Source organism: Centrocercus urophasianus, unplaced genomic scaffold, assembly GCF_019232065.1.
Source record: "Centrocercus urophasianus isolate 14NV4802_14NV808 unplaced genomic scaffold, USGS_Curo_1.0 seq_11, whole genome shotgun sequence".
In the NCBI taxonomy this organism is placed as follows: Eukaryota; Metazoa; Chordata; class Aves; order Galliformes; family Phasianidae; genus Centrocercus; species Centrocercus urophasianus.
The window spans coordinates 245,304-256,693 of record NW_024884253.1 but is presented as its reverse complement, the minus strand read 5'-3'; positions in this window follow the sequence as shown (position 1 = coordinate 256,693).

The following is an 11,390-nucleotide window of genomic DNA, read 5'->3' as shown; positions in this document are numbered from 1 at the left end:
TTTCTTCCCAAAATTGGCCCAGGGGAAATGGCCTGCAAAGGGCTTTCAAAGACTTCATTCCATCATTTCATCAGCAAAGGGATGATGCTGCTGTTCTCCCATCACACTTCCACCTACCGTGGTGAGTATGCATGGACCCTGTTATTGTAGGATTGAAGCACCTTCACTCAGAGAAAGAGTGACATGCATAGCAGATTGTTTAATTCAACTGGCATCACATTCCAATGCCCAAAGGATATGAGAGCCAAAGAATTTGTTTTGAGTCATGAACAAGCTGAGCTGAGCAAGGAATTTTTCTCTTGCCCTCAAAAATTGAGTTTCTTCCTTCTATCTGAGGTCTTGAAATGTCTACAGGTGACATCCACCAAATGGACTGGATTCACCAAATGAATGCATTTAACATCCACCGAAACTGAGTTGCCCTAACAACTACAAATTAGCAAAAAATCTTCCTTAAATTTAAATGCCTCCACCGTACACGTCCATCTGAGCTCCATACCTGTGGCTTCATTCACTGTCCAGAGAGAAAAGCCAGAGTTGTTATGGTGCATTCATCCAAACAAATCTGGGCATTTACTTTAGGTTGAATGAACCCTGTTGACTCACTGCAGCGATGATGGAGTGACCCAGGCTGTCTGGCCCAAGGGAAGCTGCTCTGTGTTTCATCAGGTGAAATCTATTTGACCACCAACCAGGCAGCATCGTCAGAATGTAATGCAGCCACCCCACAAATCAGGGGCCACTTCAGCTCTGCAAAAAGGAAAGAAAGGAGGAAATTTAGTTTGAGGCTCGATTGCTTTTTTCTATTTTTCATTGATTACATTTTCTTCTTGCTTCTTATTCCACTGATTGCATATTTTATTTTACCTCTGTCACTGACTTATCTCCCAGGACAGTGATCCCATATATAATTATTAACATTGGAAAAAACTTCCAAGATCAAGTCCAATGTCAGTCCATCCCCACTATGCCCACTAAGTCATGTCCCTCAGTGCCGTATCTGTACAGTTGTTCAACACCAACAGGGACTGTGACTCCATCACTTTCCTGGACAGCCTGTTCCAATCCAGACTGCACAGGAATAGGAAGTCTTACACATCCAATAGGCAAGGATGGCCTCAAATGAATAAGAGATAGCACAGGGACTTTTGAGCACTATTGAACACATGAGGGAGGAAGGACAGGATTTGCACACGTTGCAACTGAACCATCAGCAAATCCAGCTCCAGCAGCTCCATGCTAGTCCTCCAGAGAGGAAAGCAAGGTCAGCTTGGAAGAAATTTGGGATTCATGGGCCCTGCAGTTTGATTTTTCTTTGGCTTGTTTGCCTCTGCATGTGCATATCACCAGCAGAGAGACAGCAGCTCTGAATACATCTGCAGAGGCTGATGCAGACAGATTGTTTTCAAGTCTTACTCACACTCCATAGGAGACACCTCCTCATGCATTGGTTTTCTGAATTTACCTGTATTAAGATGTGTCCCTGGTACCGTAAGCAGCTTCCAGTGGATTTTAATAGAGCACACTGACTCAGGTGCTTTCATTTCTAAATGTCTCGCTCGGAGTGGTGTTGAGAGCCCTGACAGCACTTCATTTAGGCAAGAATTGGGATATCTCTGAGGCAGAAAAGGAAGGGGCTTAGAAACAACGTGAAGAGTAGCGTTAATTATTTCATGGGGGAAAGAGGAAGAAAAGATGCGATGGACGCAATGGGGACAAAGCTGTGTGGAGCATATCCCAAAAAGAGACTAGATGACCAAGAGCTGGGATAGTGCTTCAGGGTCAACTAGGGTGCTCAGATGAAGGTATTTTGGCCCATGCAGGATTGGACTACCCACTGTACCACTGGGCTTTGCCACTCTTCAAGCCACAGCAGAGAGCACAGCGCAATCATCTCTCTCCCATGCCCTGCTTGATGGTCAGATTAGAGGATCTTAGTGGTTTTCCAACCTTAACGATTCAATGATTCTATAATTCTACAAAACTGATTTCCCACACTATCATCCCTCGCTGCTGGGGCAGTCCGCAGGGAAACACCACCCCCCAGCTGCACACTCAATGCCATCAAACCCAATGGAAACCCAACTGGGAAAGGCTGCAGGAGAGGAGCAGCCTCCAGCCCGGTGTTAAATGCTCAGTGTGATGTAAAATAGGTCTCGCCTGCGTATGCAAAACTCGCCCCATGGAAGCGATGCGCATTAGAAAACCAGAGCTGCCCCTGGGTACCACACACGTTATGCGGAGATGATTTACATCAAGTCCTTTCTAGAGGAAACTGCCAGCCTTGACAGGCAACAGCTTTGACCTCCCTTGACAATTGCCCCAATTTGCTCAGCTCTTTGCTTTATGGATCCCAGCCAGGTTTTGTTTTGGTTGTTTAAATACTTCTTCTTTGAGTGTGTTGATGGTTAGTTTTGTGGGTTTTTTTGTTGTTGTTGTTTTGTTTTTAATGAATTCAGCATCATTAGGAGGTGCCTCACTGACAATCCTGGTAACCAGGGACTCTTAAGAAGGTCCAGAGGAGTCCCTCGTTTAAAACCATCACCAAATATTTGATTATGAGAATTCCACCCAACAGCTGTAATTATGTCACGACTAAGAGTAAAGAGTAAAAATCAGATATCTTTGCAGTGCTGGCTGCAGAGCCATTGGCGTTCATTTCATATTGGTTTATCCTTATCACATCAATAATTCTACCTTCTTTAATACTTCCGGGGATTCATTTTGTTTTAATTTCCTGATGAACCAAAGATCATGCAAAGGGGAAGATGACATTAGAGAGCATGGAGAAAGGGACAGCAGTTTTCATTCACTCAGCTAGCAACTCTGTGCTGGTTTTAGTCAACAACTACTTAACTCAAACATCCGATTCCCTTTAAAAAGGAAAAAAAAAAATCTCTGTTTAACTCCTCACCGCAGTGCTTAGGATTTGATCTACTTTTCTGCATCCTCTGATGAATTTGGGGGAAAAGATCAAAAAGGTTGAGAACTAATGCTTCTGATAGCCTGGGGTGACAAACAGGCAGGAGGAGAAGCATGTAGTTCCATGGATACTGGAGGAACAGGCAAGCTGTCTTTGACCATGGTGATTTTTTCTGCCTTTGCAACTGCATGTCTTTGCAGTGTTATGTCTCCAGAGAGAGATAGCAAATGAAGTCCTCAGTTTGTAGATGTTGGGGCTGTGGGATGAGCAGCTCAATGGAGATGGCTGTGGGAAACTGATTGTCCCATGCTAAGCTGGCATTAGGGTTGCTACAGGGCCCCAACTCACCATCCTCCATCCCCATCCCAACTTACATCATATGGGATTCTGATGCTCCCACACTGTGTTAGACATGATTTCTCATCATATTATCTAACTAATTAATCAGACAGACCAGATGAGGTCAAAGCAACAACCAGGAGCCATAGGGTGTGAGTCTACGAGAGCTTTACTTAAAACCATCTATGTGCACCTAGGTTAGCTCTCAACATAATACATGGGCTCCCACACCACAGAAATTACTGAAGGATATGGTGAAGATGTCCAGATATTCCCTATGAGGTAATCTGTGAAAGCAATGCACTGTCCAGGGCAGTGGTGGAGTCACCATCCCTGGAGGTGTTCAAGAAAAGGGTGGATGTGGCACTGAGGGACGTGGTTTAGTGGACATAGTGGTGATGGGTGGATGGTTGGACCTGATGACCTTAGAGACTTTTTCCAGCCTTAATAATTATATGATTCTATGATTCTAATCTTTGATCCTTTCCTTACCATCAAGAAAATGAGAATCTTCATTCACTTCCATTTTCCAGCTGCAAAATAATGCAAAAGATATTTTTTCCTATCATTTCATCAGTAAAATCCAATAACAACCTCTATGGTCAGATTGCCATGATGTCCTAAATCCCCCCTGCTCTCCCTTATTAGCCATGGGCAACAGGTCTAATCCTGCTAACCACAAGCATGACCTTGTACCTGAAAGTCTGCTGCCCCATATCTTGCTCCAGGATCCCCTACCATACTGCTGTCCACAGAATGGATGAGAGGAGTTGGATCTGATGGACTCAGTGATCCCTTCCAACTCCAACCATGCTGTGCTTTTCCCAACAGAGCATCCAGCTCTTCAAATTATAAGAAAGGAGATTTAGATAAGATATTAGAAATAAATTCTTTTCTTTACTCAGGGGGTGATGAGGCACTGGAGCAAGTTGCCCAGAAAAGGTGTGGATGTCTCATCCCTGGAGGGATCAAGGCCAGGCTGGATGGATCCCTGGGCAGCCTGATGTAACAGGGGGCAACAGGGAGAACTGGATGGTCTTTAAGGTCCTTTCCAGCTCAAGCCATGCTGTGACTCCATGTTTCTATGGATCTTTAAGGACCCTTCCAATGGAAATATTCTATGGTCTTACCACCTATGATTAAGGTCTATGACTCCATGATTCTACAGTCTCTTTTCAGGCCCACCTCTCAAAGACCACAAAGCCATTTAATCCAGCACAAAGATCCCCAAACTGCTCTCTTTTGTTCGTTCTTCTGAGGGATTTCAGGTTTGCTGGGGATTTTTGCATATGGAGCCGACTGGATGAAAGGGGGATGCACAGATTGGGAAGGGTTAACAGCCTGGAAACAGCGGCTGGAGGATGGCACAGCCTGGGGACTGATGACCCAGTAATGGTCCTTTGCAACCTGAGTGATTCCTGGTCTCAGGTTTCTGTTTTATCACAAGGGAAAGGGGGGCCAGAGGAGGGAGAGTAGGGGGAGAAAACTGCCGACACGGTGGAAACATGAAAAATAGCAACAACAAAAAGGAGGAGAAAAAAAAAAAAATCAAAGAGAATAAGTGAGTACTGATTACACCACAACACAAAGCGCTTGCATGCTGCACTGAGCCCCCCTCCCTCCAACCCTCCTGCTTCCAACCCCCCACTGAGAACTGATGCCCAAAGGGAAAGGAGCATGGAGCAAAAAAAACACCATCCAACACCACCAGCCCTAAAGTGTCCCTGTGCCCATGGGGTAACACATCCCCATCTCCTCCATCCCGCTGCCCCAATATTCTCCAGCAGCACTGCTCCCCCAGCCATAGACACTGGGATGCAGGTGTGTGAATGGAGGCTGGAAATCGAGGGAATGGGAAAACTGAAGCAAGCAGAAGCACACAGCAGATACCCTGCCTTAATAATAAAACGATTTGGACAACAGATACCCAGACTTTGGACAACGTGGTATAACCCCATAGCCAGACCAAGCCACAACCCCTCCACACAAATCACATTAGGGAAACAGCGGCACAGGAAAGATCTCTCCTGCAAGATCATGGTTGGAGGTCTTTAGTGGGAGAAGCACCCCCTCCACCCCTCCCAACACATTTCCATGCCCATGAAGAACTCGGTGCTTGGTTGGTGGGGAGGCAGTGTTAGTACAGCACATTATTGTAACGATGTTCACAGCCCCATCCAGCTCCTGGATGCAACAGCACAAGCAGCACACACCACATTAGATCGCCTCATTCCCAGGGGAGCTTCCAACAACAACATGTGTATCCCTTATCCCAGACCCCCTAACATCCTATTCCCCATCCCAAGCATCACAGGGATGAGTTGGGTACTGACTGCCTCTTGTTCCATCACCACAACACAAAAACACGTCTGTCCCCCAGCCCCAAAAGCACCTGGAAATGGGGTGCAGCCCCCCATTGTGCAATGGTACAGGGGGAGCTGGAGGAATTTATTTCCCAGGGCACAGGCACAGCTGCGAGTATAGGGACGGCTGCTGAAGTCCGGGAGGCGAGCACTGATTAATGTCATCCTCCACTGCAGATGTGCAGCTGCTGACTCGGCAGCTCCTCGCAAGGAGACCTGGAGCCAGCAGAGCCAACGGGAGTGTGCATGCGTGCACTGGGACCTGCATATCCCTTGGTTCTCATCCCATAAAGACTCCAGTGGAGTAGCATCCCAACCAGATGCTTGCAACAGGGAACAGAGCTGGGACAGGTGCCAGTGGAGCCCTCATGACAGATGCTATCTTTGCAAGTAGAGACTTCTTTCTTTTTCCCCCCAGGTTTTTCTTCTTTATTTTAAGAAAAGCCAAAACTCCCGACACGCTCTCTTAATGACCCACATCTGGACAGCTGCATAATAATACACATTCATATTACCCAATTCTAATTAAACCAGAGAGCCTCCTTCCCTGATGAACTAACCCATTGGAAATTAATCAGTGGTGACCAATACAAGAGCAAAAGCAAAGAGAAAGACGTTGCCATCAGCTGGACCCTGCCTGATTAGACGGTGAGGTAAAATCTCGTGGCAAACAGAAATTGACTGCTGTGCTTTGGGCCAGCACCACATCGATCCCTGCAGTCACGTTTAGGAATGCTAATGAGCTCCCAGAGAGGCAAAAGGAAATCATCTGTGTAAGAAAATACAGCTCTTGATGGGGTGTTATTTCTAGGAAGAGCTGATCTGATGCCAGATTTGGAGTTTTGTCTGTGGAGTGCTTGGAGGGTTTGTATGCAGGAGTTAGTAGAGAAGGAAGGAGAGGGCCTTGGTACATGGTGATGATGACGTGACAGTGGGTTTAGGCAGGCTACCTGGCACAGAGCCCAAGGGAAGCATCCCTGCTTCTGAGCATCTCACACAGGCTGGCCATGGAGGGGCCAAGCAGAATGCACAGTTGCCTTGGAAAATAAAATACAGACCCCATTTGGGGTCTTCACCTGACTGTTCCTTCGCATCCACCACTACTTCCTCTATCCCATTGCCTGTTCCTATCGGGCAACCACCTCCATACTATTGACTATCCATCCCAATCAACCACCTCCATCCCATTTCCCATCCCTTCAACTCTACAGCCTCTGTCTCATTGCCTATTTTCACCACAAACATCTCCATCTCACTGCATGTCCCTTCAACTCAGTTTTCTCTACCATAGTGCCTATCCCTCCCATCACAATCATCTCTCTCCCAAGGCCCACTCCTCTTGATCAACCACTTCTATCCCATTGCCCATGTCTCCAACTCATCTCTTTCTATCATACTGTCTACCCTTCCTACTACAACCTCCTCCACTCCATTGCACATTCCTCCCATCCAGCCATTTGTGTTCTATTGCCCATCCCCCCACCCAACAGCTTCCAATGCCTTTCTCATCCTTCCCATCGAACTACCTCAACACCAGAACCATCCTCTAAGTGTTTCCCACAAGTTCTGACTCAGTGCCACACACTGGGTCTACCACATCTTATTACCTACCATTTCCAGAGAACAGGATAGGAGCATCATCTGGGATATGAGGTCTGGTTTCTACAAAAGTTGGCTTGTCCATCTTTAACCCAAACTTTACCCATGTGTGATCGATGAGGAAGGAGTCTGGTCTCATTAGGGCCTCCACAACTCCTTCCCAGTGCTGCATGGCCCCATCAATATTTCATGCACGACCTTGTGGCTTTGGCAGTCTTTTCTTGGTTTTCACTGCATCTTCATTCTTCCTCTTTCTGCCCCCAGAAAGAACCCCTTCTGAAAAGCATTCTGATCCCAAAACCCACTGTCTCAGGGTAGCTGAAGCAAGGCAACCCTGCACCTGGGCAGCGCATCCCTTCCTTAAAACTTAATCAGCAGCTGATAAATATTTCACAGAGACAAACAGGCCAGGTAGATAGGGCCCATACTTTATTCATGAGAGTTGGGGAGAAGAAAGCTGTGGGCAGAGCGAGCAGGGTCCAGCTGGGTCTTGGTCATCTCCTAGTGAATATTTTAAGGCCGAGACCTAGAATTATAGAATCACAGAGTATCCAGAGTTGGAAAGGACCCACAAGGACCATCGAGTGCAACTCCTGCATGGACAATGCATGTCTCTGTCCTGCAGCATCCCAGCATTATCCGTGTCAGAAGATAGAGATATTCCAACAGCACAAGACATAGGAACGCATGTCACCATCCCTGAATGTGTTTAAAAACCATCTGGACGTGGTGCTCAGAGACATGATTTAGCAGATTGTTGTTAGAGTTAGGCAGTAGCGTTAGGTTGTGGATGAACTTGATCTTTAAGGTCTTTTCTAACCTGGGCAATTCTATGATCAACTACCACTGACCAGGACAGCATCCTGCAAGGCAAAAAAAATACCTTCCCCTGAATCAGTATCCCAAGAAGGATGGGAGCCTCATGCTGCTTGACCCAGCACTATTCACATGTAATAACACATTTAATTAAACACAGCCAGGCCGCAAAGGCCAGCCTGACATTTAACTGGCATCTGAGAGGATGCTAACAAGAAAGACGTTAATTACCCAGCTTATTAGATGCCCGCATTATTAACATAACCCTGACGGAATTAACTTGATACAAACTATCCCACAAATATTAATTGCCTAAAACTTCCTCGTAACTCGAAGGTATTTATAAGACAGTAATTATGTATGGATTGTATAGCTGCAAGTTAATGACATGGCAATTTGATTTGTCTCTCAGAAACGCGATAAGCCCAAGGAAGTGTTCTCCGAACAATCAATTGATATTTAATTAGCGGACAGAACCTGTCGGCGTAAATCTAAATTAAACGCCCGCGACATTGCATTCAAAGTGTTGTGACAAAGGCTCCTGGGATGCATCAGCATGGCATGGGTCTCCTGCCACAGTATGTTAGGTTTCTGTCCCACAGGGCAAGTAACATGGAGATATGGCACATAGAAACATGGCTTGCGGGGCGTGGTGGGGATGGGCTGATGGTTGGATGTTGATCTTGGTTGTCTTTTCCAACTTTAAGTATTCTGTGACTCTATTAAAAGGCATGGGGCCATGGATGGGCACCTCTTCCTCCTCTTCCTCCTCCTTTAATCATAGAATCGCTCAGGTTGGAAAAAATTCAGCATGGAATTGCTCAGGTTGGAAAAGACCTTAAAGATCATCTAGTCCAACCACCATCTAACCATACTACCCTATCCTTTGCATGACATGTCCTTGGGTTGTGGTTTAGCATCATGCTTTACCCTTCACAGGCCAAGATATGAGAAAGATATACCTAACACATATCTTTTTGCAACTCTTCCATGAGAAAATAGTCAAAGATCTCTAAGGTCTTAGAGCTCCAGTGTTCTGGCCAGCCAAGCAGTAAGGAAAATGACCATGGACCCACTGCTTGTGTCTGTGAGCTCAGGTAACAAAGGAGAAGTGAGGTGAAAGGTGTTTGGGCATGAAAATGTCCCCCCAAAAATCCCAGAATTCAAGCAAAGGAACTGCATTAACATGTAAGAGGGATGGTGAATCATCACAGAACCATAACCCAACCCAAAATCAACCTGGAGAAGATCAGCATCCCCTATCCCTGCACTGAGGAAGATTGATGGTCCAACACCCACCTTTATAGCTGGCCAACCCCTAGGTACACCATCAACCTCCTAAGCAGGATGGGGTCCATAGGAGCAAGATGGCAGCAGACGTTACAGCTCAACTCTCCCCCATCCACCTCCCCCACCTCTCTCCTTTCCCTACATGTAAATTGAAAGTAACAATTAGTTTATTTTTGCTTGTGCAAATTACAGCTCGTGCTCCCAGGGAGCAGACAGCTGCCAGGGCTGCGCTGAGCTGCGCGCCAGCCTCGGCCTGTTACATGAATAAATAACCTGGTGTTAGGGGGAGGATGCTCTACCTGCCCTCCCCCCACTTCCTTCATTGCTCTCAATAAAAACAGAAAAAGCGGGGAGGGAACCAAAACCCAGAAATTCTTTGGATTTCACTCTGTGAGCCATTAGGCAATAAATGGATGAGTTAATTGGGATTAGTGGCACCATGCCCTCACTGGAGCATGCTCCATTGAGAAGTGAAGGCTGAGCAGTGCCAGGCTCCAGCACCCAAAATCTTCCCTCTCCTCATGCACAGCCCTCCCAGCACAACAGAGATGTGTGCACTGCTCAACCTGCCAAAGGGGCTGCTATTAGCAAGCATCCCATACACCAAATTTCATATCCTATATTTGCCATCTTACATTCCACTTTCAACACTCCACATCCCCCACACCATTTCTAACATCCGACTTCTTGCGTCCCATGTCCAGTGTCCATTAACCCCACAACCCATATCCTATATCCCAAACACCATCTGCCATTCTGTATCCTACATGCCATATCAAACATCCCATTACTTGCATGCCAAATCCAATGTCCCATAAGCTGCATCCTGTACCCCATACCCTGTTGTCCATATCTTGTATTCAACCTTGCATATCCCATATCCTGCATCCCGCAGCCTACATCCTACATTCCATATCCTACATCTCACCTCCAATGCCCCATAATCTTCATCCTGTATCCTACATCCCTTATCTTGCATCCAATCTCCCAAATCCTACACCTTGTATCCCGTACCCTGCATCCTACATCCTGAATCCCATATCCTGCATCTCAAAGCCCATATCTTGCATCCGATCTCCTACATCTCATCTCCAATGTCCCATAACCTGTGTCCTGTACCCCATATCATACATCCCACAGGCCATATCTTGCATCCAACCTCCCACATCCCACTGTAGCCCATAGCCCATACCCTGCATCCAACCTCCCACACTCTGCACCCTATCTCCCTCCATATCCCCATCATGCATTCCATAGCCCATATCTTGCATCCCACTTCCCACCATACCCCATATCCCATCTCAACACCCCATAACCTCTGCCCTATATATCATCTCATATCCAACATTTCACATCCTGCATCCCACCTCCAATATCCCCTATCCTGTATCCCGTAGCTCATATCTTCCATCCAACTTCCCACATCCCAGACTCTAAATCCTGCATCCCACCATAGGACATACTCCACATCCTATAACCCATACCTTGCATCCAACCCTCCACATCCCATATCCTGCACCCCACCTCCCACTGCTATGTTATTCCCCCATTAACACTCTCAGTCCAACCATATTTGGAAATGTCTTTTATTATTTCCGCCACTTGGAGTTGGTAACACCACAAGGTCCTATGTCATCGGACCAATGCCCTCACATGCAAAGAGCCTTAAAAACCCCTGCAAAAACTCCGTGCACCCAAAAGTAAGGGTTTAGGATCACGTTGTGCATGAGGTTTTCTTGCATCCAGGAAGATCTCAGCGAGATCAGTGCAAAAGGGACACGAGGGAGGCACAACGATCAGCAATTTGCTGGGAATAAATCCCAGCTGTAGGGACGAGTCATGCAATTGCCAAAGCATAGTGAGCCCAGGAGCTGTCAGAAGCAAATCAGCGATGTATTTCCAGTGTGATCTATACCTATGGGTGGACTTCTATACAGGGAGCAGGGCAGCAGAACACCGAGGAAGGAGCCAGGCTTAGAGGGAGGGAGCGTGCAAAAGGCAAACTTTGGCCAAGCCAGAATAGAAAAATCACAGTAATTCCCCCCCCCCCCCCCCCCCCC